The sequence below is a fragment of the Myxine glutinosa genome, unplaced genomic scaffold (assembly GCF_964187855.1).
Source record: "Myxine glutinosa unplaced genomic scaffold, kmMyxGlut1.1 SCAFFOLD_693, whole genome shotgun sequence".
Lineage (NCBI taxonomy): Eukaryota > Metazoa > Chordata > Myxini > Myxiniformes > Myxinidae > Myxine > Myxine glutinosa.
In genome coordinates, this window is record NW_027616788.1 from 67,338 (window position 1) to 91,491 (window position 24,154).

Consider the following 24,154-nt stretch of genomic DNA (forward strand, 5'->3'; position numbering starts at 1 on the left):
GTGAAATGCCAGACTCGTCGACGCTGAGCAGGCTCCCTGAGGATGGTCAGAGAGATGTCCACTTTAACAAGGACATGATCAGATGATCCGATCGGAGCAGAAGAAGAGCAGCAGACATTTTCAGGGAAGTTAGTCATAACCAAGTCCAGAAGAGAAGATGTTCCGTTGACTGAGATCCGGGTCGGGAAATTGACAGATTGTGTCAGTCCCAGTGAGTCGCAGAAGTCCTTTGCTGAGGAGCCATGGCTGGTGAGAGAGGTACCCACACCCAGCCAACTGGCATGATGACAGTTGAAATCACCACATATGAGGAAGAGAGAGTTGGGATGAGTAGATAGAAGTTGGTCCATATCATCAGACAGCGAGATGTAGATGGAGTCATCACTGTTTGGTGGACGGTACAACACACATATGAACAAGAGGTGGGAGCGAAGGGGAAGCCGTAGCCAGAGGTATTCCTGGGGGTGAGGTGGAGAGAGTGCAGTGCAGGGCGAGTGAGGAAGAGAGTTTTTGATAAAGATAGCAACCCCGCCTCCAGGACGAGGCTCAGGTCTATCATACCGGAGGAGGGAGTAGCCCGGGAGAGATACTATGGAATCAGAGACATCATAAAGGAGGAAAGTTTCTGTTAAGCAGATCACGTCTGGTTTGACAGAAGCAACCTGTATGGAGAGATCAGTTAAGTTTGAACGAAGGCCCCGGATGTTTGAGGTCCATACCGTTAATGAAGAGGAAGGGGGAGCATCAGATACAGAACAGGGGGGAGGAGGGGTAGGGTAAGATGTGGAAGAGGTGGAAGAGGTAGGGAGAGCTGTTGAAGGTGTGTCAGAGATTTCAGAATAGCTCGGAGAAAGGGAAGGATGGGGCGGACAAAAGGTTTGATGGTGATTGGGTGAGCCACAATGAGGTGTTATTTGAGGAGGGGGAAGAGCGAGGCAAAAGGTTGGGGGAGATGGAGGTGAGAGTTTGAAGGGGGAAGAAGCGGGGAGGACGCTTTGAGGAGGGGGAGTGAGAGGGGGGAAATTGAGAAGCAATGAGGGTGGGGAGATTTGAAGGGGAGGGGTGAGGGGGGAGTTTGGGAGGGAAGGGACAAGGGGAGGGATTTGAAAGGGATGGGATATGGGGGAGATTTGGAGGGGAGGGGTGAGGCAGGAGTCTAGGAGGGGAGGTGCGAGGGGGCGTCTTGGCGGGGAGGGGTGAGGGGGTAGTTTAGGAGGGAGGGGGCAAGGGGGGAGATTTGAAAGGGATGGGTGATGGGGAAGATTTGGAGGGGAGGGGTGATGGGGAAGATTTGGAGGGGAGGGGTTATGGGGAAGATTTGGAGGGGAGGGGTGAGATTGGATTTTTGAAAGTGTACGATTTATGGGAAACGAACATTTATTGCAAAATGAGTTTCTTGTGACCTTCGAGTTAAAAATACGTTTAAGGATGCTGGATGGAGGATGGAGTGCAGGAGAGTTTAGGGAATGTAGAAAAAAGGCACTACAGGAGATGGATATTTTTTTTGGGATGAATTGATTTGGTGAGCAAGTCGAAAGCAGCCTTTTAAAGAAGAAGAAGAAAAAGGTGTTATAAAATATGACGGAATACATAACTTGAGGGGAAAGTGTAAACATTGAAGGTTAATGAGTGAAAACTATCTGGGGAAATGGGGGAGAAACACGTGGTCGAAGAACGAACGAACGAATAAGAATGAATAAACGAATGAGAACAGAGAAGGAAATGTTATTTATTTATTTATTTATTTATTTATTTTTTTGAGTTGAGATTTACACAAGGAAGTAGGCTATGGGTGAAAAGACTGGGAATACAGAGAACGAAAGTTATTGGATCACAAACGACGGACCGCTAAGAGAAAAACAAAGCCTCAAGGTTGTACAGTGCACACTGTACAAGGCCTCAAGACACGACACGAATTAACACGATTTTCAATACAGGTATGAAAGATTTGCACCGAAAAATCTTCGTCGGGACACAATATACGTACAACACCATAAATAATTACAGTTTTAACGAAAATACAAATGGGAACAATCACTTAACTTCGATATCAAATCGTTCGCGACGCGGCAAAGGCCTTGCTCGCGACACGGCAAACAGACGATCAATTTATGAAAGATAAACACCGAGAAACGACCAAAGTTGCACACAATAACTTCACACACCGAAAGATAAATACAGTTTCGACAAAATACAATTGTGAACAGACTTAACTTCGAAAAACGTGGAGACCGTGTGGAGCTTCGAAAATCCCTCCCACCGTCTCCGAGATCTCGCGAGAGACATTGTTAACCGACCGAGAGACATAACAACATTGTTGTTAATAAGCATGATAATAATCATTAATAAACGATGAGCATTGTTAATAAGCATTGTTAACCCTTTGAGTACGGGATTTTTTTTATTTATAAAAATACCCCTGGTACGGGATTAATTTGGCATTTTGGTACGGGAATGCAACCACGTACTGACGATCTATTTATAGGTATAGTCGATGACGTGTAGTAACGTCATCCGTACACAAAACTTTTTCGCAGGTTGCGGCACTGGACGTCATCCGTACTCAAAGGGTTAATAAGCATGACAATATGCATTGTTAATAAGCATGATAAGCATTGTTAATAATCATTATAATAAGCATTGTTAATAATCATTATAATAAGCATTGTTCATAAGCATGTTAATAAGCATGATGATAATCATTGTTAATAAGCATGATAATAAGCATTGTTAATAAGCATGATCATTGTTAATAAGCATGATAATAAGCATTGTTAATAAGCATGATAATCATTGTTAATAAGCATGATAAGCATTGTTGATAAGCATGATCATTGTTAATAAGCATGATAATAAGCATGATAATCATTAATAAGCATGATAAGCATTGTTAATAAGCATTGTTAATCCTTTGAGTACGGGATTTTTTTTATTTATAAAAATGCCCCCGGTATGGGATTAATTTGGCATTTTGGTACGGGAATGCAACCACGTACTGACGATCTATTTATAGGTATAGTCGATGACGTGTAGTAACGTCATCCGTACACAAAACTTTTTCGCGGGTTGCGGCACTGGACGTCATCCGTACTCAAAGGGTTAATAAGCATGACAATATGCATTGTTAATAAGCATTATAGACATAGTTAATAAGCATGATAATAAGCATTATTAATAAGCATGATAATAAGCATTGTTAATTAGCATAATAAGCATTGTTAATAAGCATGATAATAATCATTGTTAATAAGCATGATAATAAGCATTGTTAATAAGCATGATAAGCATTGTTAATAAGCATGATAAACATTGTTAATAAGCATTATTAATACGCATGACAAGAAGCATTATTAATAAGCATGATAATAAGCATTGTTAATAAGCATAAGCATTGATAATAAGCTTTGTTAATAAGCATGATCATCATTGTTAATAAGCATGGTGATAATCAGTTGTTAATAAGCATGATAATAATCATTGTTAATAAGCATGATAAGCATTGTTAATAAGCATGATAATCATGATAAGCATTGTTAATAAGCATGATAAGCATTGTTAATAAGCATGATAAACATTGCTAATAAGCATTATGAGCATTATTAATAAGCATGATAAGAAGCATTGTTCATAAGCATAATAATCATTGTTAATAATCATTGTTAATAAGCATTCTTAATAAGCATGATAATAAGCATGATAAGTATTATTAATAAGCATGAGAATAAGCATTGTTAATAAGCATGATAAGAAGTATTATTAATAAGCATAAGAAGTATTATTAATAAGCATGATAATAAGCATTGTTAATAAGCATGATAATAAGCATTGTTAATAAGCATGATAAGCATTGTTAATAAGCATGATAATAATCATTAATAATAATAAGCATGATAATCATTGTTAATAAGCATGATAATAAGCATTGTTAATAAGCATGATAAGCATTGTTAATAAACATGATAAGCATTGTTACTAAGCATGATAATAAGCATTGTTAATAAGCATGATAATAAGCATAAGCATTGTTAACAAGCATGATAAACATTGTTAATAAGCATGATAATAAGCATTATTAATAAGCATTATTAATAAGCATGATAAGAAGTATTATTAATAAGCATGATAATACGCATTGTTAATATGCATTGTTAATAAGCATTGTTAATAAGCATGATATTAAGCATTGTTAATAAGCATGATAATAAGCATTGTTAATAAGCATGATAAGCATTGTTAATAAGCATGATAAACATTGTTAATAAGCATGATAATAAGCATGATAAGCATTGTTAATAAGCATGATAAACATTGTTAATAAGCATAATAATAAGCATGATAAGCATTATTAATAATGATAATAAGCATGATAAGCATGATTAGCATTGTTAATAAGCATGATAAGCATTATTAATAAGCATTGTTAATAAGCATGATAATAAGCATTGTTAATAAGCATAATAATCATTGTTAATCATGATATGCATTGTTAATAAGCATGATAAACATTGTTAATAAGCATGATAAACATTGTTAATAAGCATGATAATAAGCATTGTTAATAAGCATGATAAGAAGCATTATTAATAAGCATGATCATTGTTAATAAGCATGATAATAAGCATTGTTAATAAGCATGATAATCATTGTTAATAAGCATAATAAGCATTGTTAATAAGCATGATCATTGTTAATAAGCATGATAATAAGTATGATAATCATTAATAAGCATGATAAGCATTGTTAACCCTTTGAGTACGGGATTTTTTTTATTAATAAAAATGCCCCCGGTATGGGATTAATTTGGCATTTTGGTACGGGAATGCAACCACGTACTGACGATCTATTTATAGGTATAGTCGATGACGTGTAGTAACGTCATCCGTACACAACTTTTTCGCGGGTTGCGGCACTGGACGTCATCCATACTCAAAGCGTTAATAAGCATGACAATATGCATTGTTAATAAGCATTATAGACATAGTTAATAAGCATGATAATAAGCATTATTAATAAGCATGATAATAAGCATTGTTAATTAGCATGATAAGCATTGTTAATTAGCATGATAAGCATTGTTAATAAGCATGATAATAAGCATTGTTAATAAGCATGATAATCATTGTTAATAAGCATGATAATCATGATAATCATTAATAAGCATGATAAGCATTGTTAATAAGCATGACAATAAGCATGATAATAAGCATTGTTAATAAGCATGATAATGAGCATTGTTAATAAGCATGATAAGCATTGTTAATAAGCATTGTTTATGAGCATTGTTAATAAGCATTGTTAATACGCAAAAGCATTGTTAATAAGCATGATAATCATTGTTAATAAGCATGACAAGCATTGTTAATAAGCATGATAAGCATTGTTAATAAGCATTGTTAATAAGCATGATAATAAGCATTGTTAATAAGCATGATAATAAGCATTGTTAATAAGCATGATAATACGCATTGTTAATAAGCATGATAATACACATTGTTAATAAGCATGATAATACACATTGTTAATAAGCATGACAAGCATTGTTAATAAGCATGATAATCATTGTTAATAAGCATCATAATAAGCATTGTTAATAAGCATTGTTAATAAGCATTGGTAATAAGCATTGGTAATAAGCATTGATAAGCATTGTTAATAAGCATGTTAATAAGCATTGTTAATAAGCATGATACGCATTGCTAATAAGCATGATAATCATTGTTAATAAGCATGACAAGCATTGTTAATAAGCATGATACGCATTGTTAATAAGCATGATAATACGCATTGTTAATAAGCATAACAAGCATTGGTAATAAGCATGATAAGCATTGTTAATAATCATGATAATAAGCATTGTTAATAAGCATTGTTAATTAGCATGATAATAATCATTAATATGCATGATAATAAGCATTGTTAATAAGCATGATAATAATCATTAATAAGCATGATAAGCATTGTTAATACGCATTGTTAATAATCATTAATAAGCATGATAAGCATTGTTAATACGCATTGTTAATAAGCATGACAATAAGCATTGTTAATGAGCATGATAATAAGCATGATAAACATTGTTAATAAGCATTGTTAATAAGCATGATAAAAATTGTTAATAAGCATTGTTAATCATTAATAAGCATTGTTAATCATTAATAAGCATGATAAGCATTGTTAATAAGCATGACAATAAGCATTGTTTATAAGCATGATAAGCATTGTTAGTAAGCCTGATAAACATTGTTAATACGCATGATAATTAGCATTGTTAATAAGCATGAGATGTACTCGATGCTCAATAATTTCAACCTTTGACAGCTCACAACTTTGCTGAAGGGATACAAAAGGTCAGTGCAAATATGAATCAACATTTTGTGTATTTTCTTCAAACATTTGTTGACGTCACAATTGTTTGTACAACATCAGCCATCTCCATCCAGTAGGACCATCGTGGAAAATTACGTTTTTTGTTAAACGTCTATGTTCCTGCATCCCTGAGACCACACTTTGTGAAACAATTGTACTTCCCCTCCTGCTGTATGGTGAAAAGATAGTTCCGAGAAGCTGTAATACCAGGCAGTGAAATTATCATTGCCTCACCTTTAGAAACGAAAAGTGTCAACTCAAAATCAGGCTTTGGTTTGCAAACCACACCATTGCAATTTTCGTTCTTTGACTTTGCAAAGGATTATGATAATCCTATTTATCAGTGATGTGCAGTAAACAGGTACTAAATTGTGTTGTATTTGGTGGTCTAAAATATATATATTATACTGCAATTTTGGAGGACAGTATATAAATATATTCAACACTAGATAAATTGTAAAGTGGATTCAGCAAAATATGTCAAATTAGAGACTGATAATTATCAGTTCCATGCAATTATGCAGTCCATTGTAATTTGTGGGGAAATAGCAACTTATTTCTGTTATTCTATTTCTCAGCATTTTTGCAGAAAATCGCAGTTGGCGTTTTTTATTTTTTGGACCACCCTGGATGAGAAGTAGATGATACGCACTGAATTCCAGGGATCTTGGTGACGTTTGATTGCTATCAGATGCCCTATATTATGTGAAACCCCAATTTGAGGACCATCCAATTTCTCCACCTCCTCCTCCTCCCCCTCCTCCTCCCCCTCCCCCTCCTCCTCCTCCTCCTCCTCCTCCTCCTCCCCCTCCCCCTCCCCCTCATCACCCTTCCCACATCCTTCCCCCAAAACTGCATGAACTCTCCATCCGTCCCATTCCTTTATTTGTATCCTGTGCCATCCTTTCATTTCCACCCACCCCCTCTCCATCCTCCTATACTCCCTCATCCCTGACCACGATGAGGCTTGAGAAGAAAAATCACCTTTACCAACGGTAAACAATATGTAGATGGCACCTAATAGCAAAGAGGAAATTACATCTAGAGATGTTCAATATGAAGATGAGATTCTAAAAAATGCAATAAAGGAAGTTGTATGGATGAGGTTTTTGAAGATGGATTTTTAGAGTAATGGTGATGACGTTAAAAAAAACCTCATGCTCTCTTTTGCACATTCTGAAGAAATTACACAACAATACACATGATTATTCATCAAGCAAGTTATCACATATATTATCACAATAGTTTGGTCAGATGTCAGTGATATTAAATGTTTCCTGTGAAGGCAAAAAGGAAATTATTCACGAACTGTGGATAACAAAAGCAATTCTTTATTAGATGCATTCTTGATACTGATCAAAAGAGCAAGTCTAACTTGTAATGAGTGGAAAATATTATCAAAGAACAAATTTTAGGAGGTGGCAGAGCAGATAATTGTATAAATCAACTGCAAGGAAAACTGCTGTGTAATCCTTTGTGAGTATACACATATTTGTTTTTTTTCAACCAAAAAAGTGGGGGTTGGAGACAATTGATTGTACCCTCTCCTCCAAAAAGTGGGGGACGATGACATGTCGCTGTAGTCCCAAAATACAGGGGGTTTCATTGAAAAACTAGTACAATGCGACTGTGTCGCCAATATGCCTCCACATAGTCCCACAATGGGAAGATGCCATCAGCCCATCACTCTGCATAAATATGGATATGGGATCACGTTTGTGAAGTTTCGTGTTGATCGTATAAGGTTCGTTTTTCTATCCAAGATGGCTGCCAAACCACGTGACCTATGACATAATTTTCAAACTATATGCAACAGTGCTGTTAGATTATGTTTGTAAAGTTTCGCATCGATAGGGTGAGCGGTTTCAGAGATATAATTATTTAATATTTTCCTTCAATCCAATATGCCTGGTGTTATATACCTAGCCTGGTGTTGGCTTAGCGGTTAGGGTGCCGGCTTGGGATCCTAGGATCCTAGGATCCTGGGTTCGAATCCCGGTCGATCGCTAAATTAACACCAGGGGGGTTGACTCAGCCTGTCATCCTTCAGAGGTCGGCAAATTGAGTACCAGCTAGCTGGGATGAATGATCCCGGTGTGTACCCCGGTTTAGAATAGGTACACCGTATCCCTGCGCATCAAAAGAGGCGACTAAGGGTTGGTGCCAGGAAGGGCATCCGGCCATAAAAACATTGCCTCAAAACAGGGAACCATGATTGTCATGGGGCCCGCAAGGCTAACCCCTGCTCTTACGGGGAAAATGGCCTTAAAACGATCATTCATTCATTCATTCAATCCAATATGCCTGCCAAACCATGTGACCTATGATGTTGTAAATTTAATATTTCAATGTAAATAGGTCATATATCATGTGCATGCAATTTCAGATTTTTAGGATAAGGAATTCGATTAAAATATTTTTGGCTGGTATACAACTTCACCTATGATGTCGTCATTATCATGCTTTTGTTCCCCATTGAGAGTACTTGACTGTGCCAAGTTTCAAATGTTTCCATTCAGCGGTTTCTGAGAAATAATTTTTATATTATTTGCTTTTAATCCAAGATGGCTACCATACCACGTGACCTATGATGTCACAATTATCATAAAAACATTCTGCATGGGTGTCACTCCTACCCTGAAAGTTTCGTCTCAATAGGACATATGGTTGCTGAGAAAAACGATGTTTAGCCCGTACGGACGGACGTACGGACGGACAACCCGAAAACATAATGCCTCCGGCGACTTTGTCGGTGGAGGCATAAAAATGCAACCCTATAATAAACGTATGTGAATTTTTTACTTTTTTAATACAATTTTTTTCTATTGCAGGTTTGTAGGAAGCATCATTTGTAGGAAAACCTCGACTATGAACCGTGTTTCACGTCCTTTCCTCTTATCTATCCTTGTGCTCATGCATCACACTCACATCGTCTCACCATCAGTACGTTTGCTGCCTTTGTGCCTTCTGTCACCCCATGCACATCACATTCATGGTTCAGGGTCGGGCCATTCAGGGTCCACATCACAAAAAATAATGGATGCACCAGGGTAGTGATGTCGAAAGAACAACATGTAAAAGAGACAAAGCATTTATTAAAGGTTTTTCTGTCACTCTTGTACAGACAGGTTATTATACTCAGGAAGGCTGAAATATTTAGCGCACAAAATAAATTTCAGTGTAGAATAGCAAAGCGAGGATGAGCCACAGAAATAGAACAGGACAGGAGAGTATCAATTAAAAAGACCATGTAGACTGTAGAGGGATAGGGGCGTGTGGTGGGGTGATGGGGCACCATTGCCAGACTCGATCCAAAGTGAACAAGAAAACTTCACAATTTGGTCCATGAATCATGATCCCTTACTGAAACGGACGTGGATACTTCGAGACCTGGGAGGACTCCGTTCCACTTTCTGAAACACGCATATGGAGATAAAAACCGACGACAAACACACAACACACACAGACATACACAGACATACATACACACACACACACACACACACACACACACACACACACACACACACACACACACACACACACACACATAGACACACACACACATAGACACACACACATATAGACACACACACACACACTCACATATACACGCACATACATGCACACACTCATACATACACACACACACACACACACACACACACTCACATATACATGCACACACTCATACATGCATACACACACACACACACACACACACACACACACACACACACACTCACATATACATGCACACACTCATACATGCATACACACACACACACACACACACACTCATACATACACACACACACTCACATATAAACACTCATACATACACACATGGGTGGATGCTACACACACACACACACACACACACACACACACACACACACACACACACACACACACACACACACACACACTGACATATAGATACACACACACGCACTGACATATACACACACACACACACACACACACACACACACACACACACACACACACACACACACACACGAAGGTGGATGCTTGAAGACCTGGGAAGCTCCATTCCACATTCTGAAACCCGCACACAGACCACGTCCCGAACGCCCATATTGTTTTGTGACCCACCTCTGGCTCTATATAGTACATATCGATCTGAATTTTTACATGAAGGAAGTTTAACTATTGCTCAAAAAAGTCAAAACTCCTCAGTGCAAAAAGTCACACATTCATTAGTTATAGAAACTAGCAGAATACCCGCCCTACGGGCGACCCTATGGGCGTTCTTGTTCCAAGCGTACAACACATTCTCTGCCATCTTTTATTGGAGGATATTTTCTGCTGATACAACTGATTTGACTTGGATTTCTTGATTATTGTCCCCCGTCGCACCGCGGAGCGAAAGGTGGACTATGGTTTTCCCCTCCGTCCGTGTGTGTGTGTGTGTGCGTGCGTCCGTGCGGGCGTGCAAACGTGCGTGCGTGCGTAAGCGAAGGACAATTCTAATTTGGTGTGTGGGTGCAACCCACGTCAAAATCCAAGATGGTCGCCGCCATGTATGTCTGACGCCATGTATGTCTGAACCTTGTGAGCGGTATATCTTGAAAAACAAGCATTCTGAGTATTGCGCTGCAATACATGTCCCCTGCCAAAGTTCAAAGTGCCATAACTTTGTCAAAAATGATCGAATATGCAAATTTATGCACGGTTGATGCTGGTTTTCAAACTTGATCTGAGGTATGCTGAGACACGTGTGTCACGCCTCGCCTCGTTGATAAGCCCGCAAGGTCGCTCCGTGGAGCGGCCTGCACGTATTGCACTGTGTGAATTGTATAATTTATGACCAACTCATGGTCTGAGGTACAGGCGATTCAAGAGATATCCATTTTTAAAAAATATTTTCGTTTAATTAACGATATCTGCCAAACCACGTGCCCTATCGCAAATTCCAAAAGGACATTTTAGTAGACTGTCATGCTGAACAGTTTTGTGAAGTTTCCCCTCGATTGGATCAAAAATGAGGGAGGGGCTCGGTTTTAAAGGTTCATGCTTAAAAACGTCATAACTCCGAAACCATCAGTAATTTATTATATTTTCCGGTTCACGATCAATGATCGATGTGTATATATAAGTTGCTCAGCTTGGCTCCGCCCCTCCCGAAAGCGCGCGCTGTGTCACGCTGTTGACGTTCGCGAGACGAGGTTGAGGACGCGCAGTGCGGCTTGAGGAGATCTCCAGAATAAACAAGAGATATCCATTAAAAAAATATATTGTCGTTTAATGAACGATATCTGACAAACCACGTGCCCTATCGCAAATTCCAAAAGGACATTTTAGTGCTGAACAGATCTGTGAAGTTTCCCCTCGATTGGATCAAAAATGAGGGAGGAGCTCGGTTTTAAAGGTGCATGCTTAAAAACGTCATAACTCTGAAACCATGTGACGCATGACGTCATGCTCGATGACTTTTTTGTTCGTCATGGGTATGCGATTCTGCCTGCAAAGTTTGGCCTCGATCTGTTCAGCTGTTGCAGAGAAAAAGGGGTTTTCGTGTTTTCACGAGAAACAACATGGCGACCGAACCACGTGACCTGTGACGTCATAATTACCATTTAAATATTCTACAGACCGAGTCCATCATATGGTGAATTTTTTTTTATCTCAATCGGTCCCATTATTGCAGAGAAATTGGTTTTTAAAGGAAATTAAAACTTAAAATGGCACTGAGTTAAGGATCATAAGAATTATCAGAATTACCAAAGTTCAAAGTGCCATAACTTTGTTAAAAATGATCGAAACATCGTGAAGTTCGAACTTGTCCTGTAACTTATCACGAGGAAGCCATGTGCCAAGTTTGAAATCATTAGCATTAAGCGTTTAGAAACAAAGTCCGGAAAACTGTTCTTTGCGTGACGGACTGACGGACTGACGGACTGACGGACTGACTGACGGACTGACGGACTGACGGCGTGCAAACCCATAGTCCTCTCCGGTGTACACCGGTAGGGGACTAATAAACGAACTACTAACTTCTAATCTGGTGTGTGGGTGCATCTACGCATAAGGAAGAACGCTATTGAAAATTGGGTCGCCAAGTCAAAATCCAAGATGGCCGCCACCATATATATGTCTGAACCTTGTGAGCGGAATATCCTGAAAAATAAGCAAAGTACTAACTTCTAATCTGGTGTGTGGGTGTATCTACGCATAAGGAAGAACGCTATTGAAAATTGTGTCGCCATGTCAAAATCCAAGATGGCCGCCACCATATATATATGTCTGAACCTTGTGAGCGGAATATCCTGAAAAATAAGCAAAGTACTAACTTCTAATCTGGTGTGTGGGTGTATCTACGCATAAGGGAGAACGCTATTGCAAATTGGGTCGCCACGTCAAAATCCAAGATGGCCGCCTTGCGTCTTCCACTTTGTCAACTCACATCACTTCACCGACAGGGGACCTCGGCGTAACGCTTGTTTCCTTTGGTAATATTGCTGGATCGCTGTTCAACTTAGGTTGCCTTGGTTTTTAAGGCATCTCAATTTTCCAGAAAAAACAAACATCAATCGTCACCTTAGCTAACAATACCCATGACAACCCCCCACCTCCCCCCCCCCCCCCATCTCCTCAAAACCTCCCTTCAACCGTCATCCTAACTAACAATACCCACGACAACCCCACGACACCCTCTTTCCTCCCCTCCACCATCCTCTCACAATTCCTTATCAACCATCACCCTAGCTAACAATACTCATGACCATCCCACACCATCTCTCTGTTCAACTTAGGTGGCCTTGGGTTTTGAGGCATCCCGATTTCCCCAAAAAACCAAACAAACCATCAACCACCACCCTAGCTAACAGTACCCACGACCAACCCACACCCTCTCCCCCCCCCCCCCCCCCCACCCGCCCCTCCACCATGCCCTCACCATCCCCCAACAACTATCACCCTCGCCAACAATACTCATTACCACCCCTCACCACCACTACACAATCCCCCAACAACCATCACCCTAGCTAAAAATACCCATGACCAACCCCACACACTCGTTCTCTCCAACATCTCCAATCATTGTCGGAATCTGAGCAGCTCGGAATGCACTGTCTCCATGTACTGTCGCCAGCACGATCACAGTGAGTTCACAATGTGATGTCACTGGCAAACTCGAAAATCGACACTCCAGGGCTTTTGTCAGCACTTTGGAATTCGCAAATAAAACAAGAAAGAGCAATCAGAGATTGCAAACCCTCGCCAGGATCTATTTTCAGTGTTTTTTAAGGCTTTTGTGTAAAAACAAATATGGCGGCGAACCACGTGACCGATGACGTCATCATTATTTTTTTTCTCCACTAATTTATTCCTACATTATGCTCAAATTTCATCTCGATCAGATGAGGTTTTCTACTAGTCAAATTATGACGTCATAATAGAGGCACCTTTGACATCATCATCAACAGATTTTATTCCACATGGAGAGTTCTTTACAATGAGCCATGTCTCAATATTTTCTATGCAGCACTTTTGGAGATATAGAGGTGCAAAGTTTTTCGGTTTTTCCAAGAGGGCGGCCGAACTACGTGACCGATGACGTCATCATTATTTTTTTTCTCCATCAGTTTATGCCTACATGAAGCTCAAGAAATTTCATCTTGATCGGATTAAGTTTTGTACTTGTCGAATTATGACGTCATAATGGAGGCACCTATGACATGATAATTAACATATTTTATTCCTTATGGAGAGTTCTTTACAATGAGCCATGTCTGAATTTTTTCTATTCAGCGCTTTTGGAGATATAGAGGTGCAAAGTTTTTCGGTTTTTCCAAGATGGCGGCCGAACCACGTGACCAATGACGTCATAATTATTCAAAGATTATACAGGTGGATTTGCACATATGGTGAAAATTTCCCGTCAATCGGACCAACGGTTACAGACAAAATCAGATTTAATCTGTGCGGACAAACAAACAGTCAAACAGACAAATGAAAAATCACTCAGAGAGTGACACTTGCAGAACATTATTTCAAGTCAAACGGATTAAAATTGAGGATTTTAGAAATTCGAAAAAATGTGGTTGACCTTTGGCCTATGTTGACCTTTTGGCCTATGCTGATCTCAAAAATTGTTGGTGGTGGAATTCAGTTAGCCGATGGGAAAATCACATTCAAATTCCAAGTCAATCGGATGAAAACTGAGGATTTTAGAATTTGAAATTGTTGACCTTTGGCCTATGTTGACCTTTTGGCCTATGCTGATCTCAAAAATCGATGGTGGTTGAATTCAGTTAGCCGATATGTAAATCCTTTTCAAATTTCAAGTCAATCGGATGAAAATTGAGGATTTTTGAAATTTGATGAAAGATGAACAATGCCAAGATGATCAATGCAGGGATGGACAACGACGAGATGGACAACGCCAAGGCAGATGCCGGGATAGAAACAACGACGGGGAGTCTGGGATGGATCCGATGATGCGGAGTCCGAGATGGAGACAACGATGCAGACAGAGGCTGGGAAGGGGACAACGGCGTGGAGTCTGGGAAGGGGACAACAACGCGGAGTCTGGGAAGGGGACAACGACGCGGAGTCTGGGAAGGGGACAACGACGCGGAGTCTGGGAAGGGGACAACGACGCGGAGTCTGGGAAGGGGACGACGACGCGGAGTCTGGGAAGGGGACGACGACGCGGAGTCTGGGAAGGGGACGACGACGCGGAGTCTGGGAAGGGGACGACGACGCGGAGTCTGGGAAGGGGACGACGACGCGGAGTCTGGGAAGGGGACGACGACGCGGAGTCTGGGAAGGGGACGACGACGCGGAGTCTGGGAAGGGGACGACGACGCGGAGTCTGGGAAGGGGACGACGACGCGGAGTCTGGGAAGGGGACGACGACGCGGAGTCTGGGAAGGGGACGACGACGCGGAGTCTGGGAAGGGGACGACGACGCGGAGTCTGGGAAGGGGACGACGACGCGGAGTCTGGGAAGGGGACGACGACGCGGAGTCTGGGAAGGGGACGACGACGCGGAGTCTGGGAAGCGGACGACGACGCGGAGTCTGGGAAGGGGACGACGACGCGGAGTCTGGGAAGGGGACGACGACGCGGAGTCTGGGAAGGGGACGACGACGCGGAGTCTGGGAAGGGGACGACGACGCGGAGTCTGGGAAGGGGACGACGACGCGGAGTCTGGGAAGGGGACGACGACGCGGAGTCTGGGAAGGGGACGACGACGCGGAGTCTGGGAAGGGGACGACGACGCGGAGTCTGGGAAGGGGACGACGACGCGGAGTCTGGGAAGGGGACGACGACGCGGAGTCTGGGAAGGGGACGACGACGCGGAGTCTGGGAAGGGGACGACGACGCGGAGTCTGGGAAGGGGACGACGACGCGGAGTCTGGGAAGGGGACGACGACGCGGAGTCTGGGAAGGGGACGACGACGCGGAGTCTGGGAAGGGGACGACGACGCGGAGTCTGGGAAGGGGACGACGACGCGGAGTCTGGGAAGGGGACGACGACGCGGAGTCTGGGAAGGGGACGACGACGCGGAGTCTGGGAAGGGGACGACGACGCGGAGTCTGGGAAGGGGACGACGACGCGGAGTCTGGGAAGGGGACGACGACGCGGAGTCTGGGAAGGGGACGACGACGCGGAGTCTGGGAAGGGGACGACGACGCGGAGTCTGGGAAGGGGACGACGACGCGGAGTCTGGGAAGGGGACGACGACGCGGAGTCTGGGAAGGGGACGACGACGCGGAGTCTGGGAAGGGGACGACGACGCGGAGTCTGGGAAGGGGACGACGACGCGGAGTCTGGGAAGGGGACGACGACGCGGAGTCTGGGAAGGGGACGACGACGCGGAGTCTGGGAAGGGGACGACGACGCGGAGTCTGGGAAGGGGACGACGACGCGGAGTCTGGGAAGGGGACGACGACGCGGAGTCTGGGAAGGGGACGACGACGCGGAGTCTGGGAAGGGGACGACGACGCGGAGTCTGGGAAGGGGACGACGACGCGGAGTCTGGGAAGGGGACGACGACGCGGAGTCTGGGAAGGGGACGACGACGCGGCGTCTGGGAAGGGGACAACGACGCGGAGTCTGGGAAGGGGACACCTACGTGGAGTCCGTGATTGAGACAACGACACCAGGGATGGGATGGATCTGACGATGCATATGCCTGGATGGAGCCGACGATTCTGTAATTACATTCGTGGTTTCTTTATTTTCCAAGATATTCCAAATTGATGCATATGCCATTCCCACATTCCCAATGATAATGTTGTGGCGCTAATTAGTTATTCTGGTTTATCCGTTTCCAAATTACTGATGGCCAGTTCTCTGGTCTTTGTGTTGGTTTATGCCAACGATGCAGAGAAGTGGAGGGAGGGAGGGAGCCGACGGCGCAGAGGCCGGGATGGATCCGACGACGCAGAGGCAAGGATGGATCCGATGATGCAGAGGCTGGCATGGAGACGACTGGGATGGAGACGACGATGCAGAGGCCAGGATGAAGCCGACGACGCGGAGGCCGGGATGGAGACGACGATGCAGAGTCCGAGATGGAGACGACGATGCAGAGTCCGAGATGGAGACGACGATGCAGAGTCCGAGATGGAGACGACGATGCAGAGTCCGAGATGGAGACGACGATGCAGAGTCCGAGATGGAGACGACGATGCAGAGTCCGAGATGGAGACGACGATGCAGAGTCCGAGATGGAGACGACGATGCAGAGTCCGAGATGGAGACGACGATGCAGAGTCCGAGATGGAGACGACGATGCAGAGTCCGAGATGGAGACGACGATGCAGAGTCCGAGATGGAGACGACGATGCAGAGTCCGAGATGGAGACGACGATGCAGAGTCCGAGATGGAGACGACGATGCAGAGTCCGAGATGGAGACGACGATGCAGAGTCCGAGATGGAGACGACGATGCAGAGTCCGAGATGGAGACGACGATGCAGAGTCCGAGATGGAGACGACGATGCAGAGTCCGAGATGGAGACAACGATGCGGAAGATGGGATGGAGACAACAATGCAGAGTACTGGAAGGAGACGACGACGCGTTGTCCGGGATGGAGACGATGACGCGTTTTTCTGGATGGAGCCGACGACGTAGAGGCCGGGATGGAGCGGACAACGCAGAGGCCGGGGATGGAGACAACGATGCAGAGACCGGGATGGAAACGACGCTGCAGCGGCCTGGATGGAGACGACGATGCAGAGGCCGGGATGGAGATGACGATGCAGAGGCCAGGATAGATCCGACGATGCAGAGGCCGGGATGGAGACGACGATGCAGAGGCCAGGATGGAGACGACGATGCAGAGGCCGGGATGGAGACGACGATGCAGAGGCCGGGATGGAGACGACAATGCAGAGGCCGGGATGTAGACGACGATGCAGAGCCTGGGATGGAGACGACGATGCCGAGGCCAGGACAGAGACGACGATGCAGAGGCGGGGATGGAGATGACGATGCCTAGGCCAGGACAGAGACGATGATGCAGAGGCCGGGATGGAGATGACGATGCCGAGGCCAGGACAGAGACGATGATGCAGAGGCCGGGATGGAGATGACGATACTGGAAGTCCACTCGTAGTTTCTTTATTTTCCAAGATATTCCCAATTGATGTGGATGCCATTCCCACATTCCCAATGATAATGCTGTGGTGCTAATTAATTTTTCCGGTTTATCAGTTTCCAAATTGCTGATGACCAGTTCTCTGTTCTTCCTGTTGGTTTATGCCGACGACGCAGAGGTCGGGATAGATCCGATGACGCAGTGGCCAGGATGGATCCGATGACGCAGAGGCAGGGATGGATCCGATGACGCAGAGGCAGGGATGGATCCGATGACGCAGAGGCAGGGATGGATCCGATGACGCAGAGGCTGGTGTGGATCTGATGATGCAGAGGTTGGCGTGTATCCGATGAGGGAGAGGCTGGAGTGGATCCGATGAGGCAGAGGTTGGCGTGGATGCAATGATGCACCAGCTGGCGTGGATCCGATGACGGAGAGGCTGGTGTGGATCCGATGATGCAGAGGCTGGCATGGATCCAATGATGCAGAGGCTGGGATGGAGACGACGATGCAGAGGCCGAGATGGAGACGACGATGCAGAGGCCGGGATGGAGATGACGATACTGGAATTACACTCATGGTTTCTTTATTTTCCAAGAAATTCCAAATTGTTGTATATGCCATTCCCACATTCCCAATGATAATGCTGTTGTGCTAATTAATTATTCCGGTTTATCAGTTTTGAAATTGCTGATGGTCAGTTCTCTGGTCTTTGTGTTGTTTTTTGCCGACGATGCAGAGACCGGGAGGGATCTGATGATGCAGAGGCTGGCGTGGATGCAATGACGGAAAGGCTGGCGTGGATCCGATCACGGAAAGGCTGGCGTTGATCTGATGATGGGGAGGCCGGGATGGAGATGATGATGCGGAGGCCAGGATAGATCCGACGCTGCAGAGGCCGGGATGGAGACGACGATGCAGAGGCAGGGATGGAGACGACGATGCAGAGGCCGGGATGGAGACGACGATGCAGAGGCCGGGAAGGAGACATCAATGCAGAGGCCGGGATGGAGACGACAATGCAGAGGCCGGAATGGAGACGACGATGCAGAGTCTGGGATGGAGATGACGATACTGGAAGTACACTCATAGTTTCTTTATTTTCCAAGATATTCCCAATTGATGTGGATGCCATTCCCACATTCCCAATGATAATGCTGTGGTGCAAATTAATTTTTCCGGTTTATCAGTTTCCAAATTGCTGATGACCAGTTCTCTGTTCTTCGTGTTTTTTTTATGCCGATGATGCAGAGACCGGGAGAGAGCCGACGACGCTGAGGCCGGTGTGGATGTGATGACGCAGAGGCCAGGATGGATCCAACGATGTGGATTCCGGAAGGGAGCCAATGATGCCGACTTAGAGGCTGGGATGGAGCCGACGACGCTGAGGCCGGTGTGGATGTGATGACGCAGAGGCCAGGATGGATCCAACGATGTGGATTCCGGAAGGGAGCCAATGATGCAGAGGCCGGGATGGATCCGACGACGCAGTGGCCGGGATGGAGCCGACGACGCAGAGGCCGGGATGGAGACAACGATGCAGAGGCCGGGATGGAGACAACGATGCAGAGGCCGGGATGGAGACAACGATGCAGAGGCCGGGATGGAGACAACGATGCAGAGGCCGGGATGGAGACAACGATGCAGAGGCCGGGATGGAGACAATGATGCAGAGGCCGGGATGGAGACAACGATGCAGAGGCCGGGATGGAGACAACGATGCAGAGGCCGGGATGGAGACAACGATTCAGAGGCCGGGATGGAGATTGCGACACAGAGGCTGAGATGGAGAGGACGATGCAGAGGCCGGGCTGGAGATTACGATACTGGAATTACACTCATGGTTTCTTTATTTTCCAAGATATTCCAAATTGTTGCATATGCCATTCCCACATTCCCTATGATAATGCTGTGGTGCTAATTAATTATTCCATTTTATCAGTTTCCAAATTGCTGATGGTCAGTTCTCTGGTCTTCGTGTTGGTTTTTCCCGACGATGCAGAGACGGGGAGGGAGCCGATGACGCTGAGGCCGGGGTGGATCTGATGACGCAGAGGCTGGCGTGGATCCTATGAGGCAGAGGTTGGCGTGGATACGATGACGCAGAGGCTGGCGTGGATCTGATGACGCAGAGGCTGGCATGGATCCGATGACGGAGAGGCTGTCGTGGATCCGATGACGGAGAGGCTGGCGTGGATCCAATGAGGCAGAGGTTGGCGTGGATGCGATGATGCACCAGGTGGCATGGATCCGATGACGGAGAGGCTGGCGTGGATCCGATGACGCAGAGGCTGGCGTGGATCCGATGACGCAGAGGCTGGCATGGATCCGATGACGGAGAGGCTGGCGTGGATCCAATGAGGCAGAGGTTGGCGTGGATGCGATGATGCACCAGGTGGCGTGGATCCGATGACAGATAGGCTGGCGTGGATGCGATGACGGAGAGGTTGGCGTGGATCCAATGACGGAGAGGCTGTTGTGGATCTGATGATGGGTAGGCCGGGATGGAAATGACGATGCATAGGCCGGGATGGAGACGACGATGCAGAGGCCAGGACAGAGACGACGATGCAGAGGCCGGGATGGAGATGACGATACTGGAAGTTCACTCGTAGTTTCTTTATTTTCCAAGATATTCCCAATTGATGTGGATGCCATTCCCACATTCCCAATGATAATGCTGTGGTGCTAATTAATTATTCCGGTTCATCAGTTTCCAAATTGCTGATGGCCAGTTCTCTGGTCTTCTTGTTGGTTTATGCCGACGATGCAGAGACGTGGAGGGAGCCGATGATGCTGAGGCCGGTGTGGATCCGATGACGCAGAGGCCGGGATGGATCCGATGACGCAGAGGCCATGATGGATCTGATGACGCAGATGCAGGGATGGATCCGATGACGCAGAGGCTGGCGTGGATCCGATGACGGAGAGGCTGGTGTGGATCCGATGATGCAGAGGTTGGCGTGGATCCGATGACGGAGAGGCCGGAGTGGATCCGATGACGGAGAGGCTGGTGTGGATCCGATGACGCAGAGGCTGGCATGGATCCAATGACGCAGAGGCTGGCATGGATCTGATGATGGGGAGGCTGGGATGGAGACGACGATGCAGAAGCTGGGATGGAAACGACGATGCGGAGGCCGAGATGGAGACGACGATGCAGAGGGCGAGATGGAGACGACGATGCAGAGGCCGGGCTGGAGATGACGATACTGGAATTACACTCAAGGTTTCTTTATTTTCCAAGATATTCCAAATTATTGTATATGCCATTCCCACATTCCCAATGATAATGCTGTGGTGCTAATTAATTATTCCGGTTTATCAGTTTCCAAATTGCTGATGGTCAGTTCTCTGGACTTCGTGTTGGTTTTTGCCGAAGATGCAGAGACCGGGAAGAAGCCGATGACGCTGAGGCCGGTGTGGATCTGATGACGCAGAGGCCAGGATGGATCCGATGAAGGAGAGGCTGGCGTGGATCTGATGATGGAGAGGCTGGTGTGGATCTGATGATGCAGAGGCTGCCGTGGATCCAATGATGCAGAGGCTGGCGTGGATCTGATGATAGGGAGTTCAGGATGGAGACGACGATGCGGAGGCCAGGATGGAGAGGACGATGCAGAGGCCGCGATGGAGACGACAATGCAGAGGCCGGGATGGAGACGACGATGCAGAGGCCGGGATGGAGATGATGATACTGGAAGTCCACTCGTAGTTTCTTTATTTTCCAAGAAATTCCCAATTGATGTGGATGCAATTCCCACATCCCAATGATAATGCTGTGGTGCTAATTAATTTTTCTGGTTTATCAGTTTCCAAATTGCTGATGGCCAGTTCTCTGTTCTTCGTGTTGGTTTATGCCGATGATGCAGAGACCGGGAGAGAGCCGATGACGCTGAGGCCGGTGTGGATGTGACGACGCAGAGGCCAGGATGGATCCAACGATGTGGAGGCTGGAAGGGAGCCAATGATGCCCACGCAGAGGCCACGATGGAGACAACAATTCATAGGCCGGGATGGATCCGACGATGGGGAGGCCAGGATGGAGATGGTGACACAGAGGCTGAGATGGAGACAATGATTGTGTAAGTACACTCGTGGTTTCTTTATTTTCCAAGAAATTCCCAATTGATGTGGATGCCATTCCCACATCCCAATGATAATGCTGTGGTGCTCATTAATTATTCCGGTTAATCAGTTTCCAAATTGCTGATGGCCAGTTCTCTGGTCTTCGTGTTGGTTTATGCCGATGATGCAGAGACGTGGAGGGAGCTGATGATGCTGAGGCCGGTGTGGATCCGATGACGCAGAGGCCGGGATGGATCCGATGACGCAGAGGCCAGGATGGATCCGATGACGCAGAGGCTGGCATGGATCCGATGAGGGAGAGGCTGGCATGGATCCGATGACGGAGAGGCTGGAGTGGATCTGATGGTGGGGAGGCTGGGATGGAGACAACGATGCAGAAGTCGCGATGGAGACGTTGATGCGGAGGCCGAGATGGAGACGATGATGCAGAGGCCGAGATGGAGACGACGATGCAGAGGCCGGGCTGGAGATGCTGATACTGGAATTACACTCATGGTTTCTTTATTTTCCAAGATATTCCAAATTGTTGAAAATGCCATTCCCACATTCCCAATGATAATGCTGTGGTGCTCATTAATTATTCCGGTTTATCAATTTCAAAATTGCTGATGGTCAGTTCTCTGGTCTTCGTGTTGGTTTTTGCCGACAATGCAGAGACGTGGAGGGAGCCGATGATGCTGAGGCGGTGTGGATGCGATGATGCAGAGGCCGGGATGGATCCCATGACGCAGAGGCAGGGATGGATCCGATGACGCAGAGGCTGGCGTGGATCTCATGATGGAGAAGCTGGCGTGGATCGAATGACGGAGAGGCTGGCGTGGATCCGATGATGCAGAGGCTGGTGTGGATAATATGACGGAGAGGCTGGCGTGGATCCGATGACGGAGAGGCTGGCGTGGATCCGATGATGGAGAGGCTGGTGTGGATCTGATGATGCAGAGGCTAGCGTGGATCCGATGACGGAGAGGCTGGAGTGGTCCAATGAGGCAGAGGCCGGGATGGAGAGGACGATGCAGAGGCCGGGATGGAGAGGACGATGCAGAGGCCGGGATGGAGAGGACGATGCAGAGGCCGGGATGGAGAGGACGATGCAGAGGCCGGGATGGAGAGGACGATGCAGAGGCCGGGATGGAGAGGACGATGCAGAGGCCGGTGTTGTGGAATTTGTAGTGGGGGACTCAGGACTCCAATGACCGGACACAGGTTTACAAAAGGTCTGGTTTATTAACTGGTTATTCACTTCATTCCATTTACCAAATAATACCGCATAATATAATGGATCAGGTTAACTCTTTTCGCTTGGTCCTTCTCGTTCGGCTGGTGTTCGCTCCGCCACTCCCGTTGGTCAGGGCTTCTCGTAGCAAGTACTGTCGACTCCACGTTTGCTCTAGTTTATATGGACAAACTGGACTTAATCCTCTGTCCGCTGAAACGTTAATCCTTTCTCCGCTGATGCCCCGAGGTCATGCATTGCACCAAGTCCTGGCATCAACTCGCTCCCCTCCTGCTGTGATTTCCATTTACACAGTAGGAGGGTGCTCTAGCCTGGGGCCTTGACCAGGTGTTTCAAGAGATTACCATGTTCATGCACATTCTGCTTCGTTACCAGATTTAATCAATGAGTTACCAGGGCCAATCAATACGTTACACTGAGTTACACTTCCACAATTCCCTCATCTTTTTGTTTTTGTTTATATTAACCATTAATCTAAACATCAATATAAGTAAACAATCAATCACTACTAGTAAACATCATTACAAGTATAAGTAAATAATCAATCACTTTGGTAATCAAATTCCCTTAGGCATACACCGTCATCCTGCAAGAATCACAAAACATTTCGTTGGTCATTGACTCCTTCCATATCGTTCAATCTATTGCATTTGCATCACAAATATATTTTCAAAACAACACTTCACCATCACCAAGATACAACAATTTCACTTCATTTTCAAGTTTTGTAAAGCATCTGCACCATCTGGCAAAAACGTTTGCCTCCACACAAATGTTGACTTTGTTTGAAAGGAAGGGCTGATCACTTGTGTTTGAATCCTGGTATGAAACATTTTCTCCTAATGTCTTCATAGCTCCTGCACTACTTCGTGTAGGATTTCGCT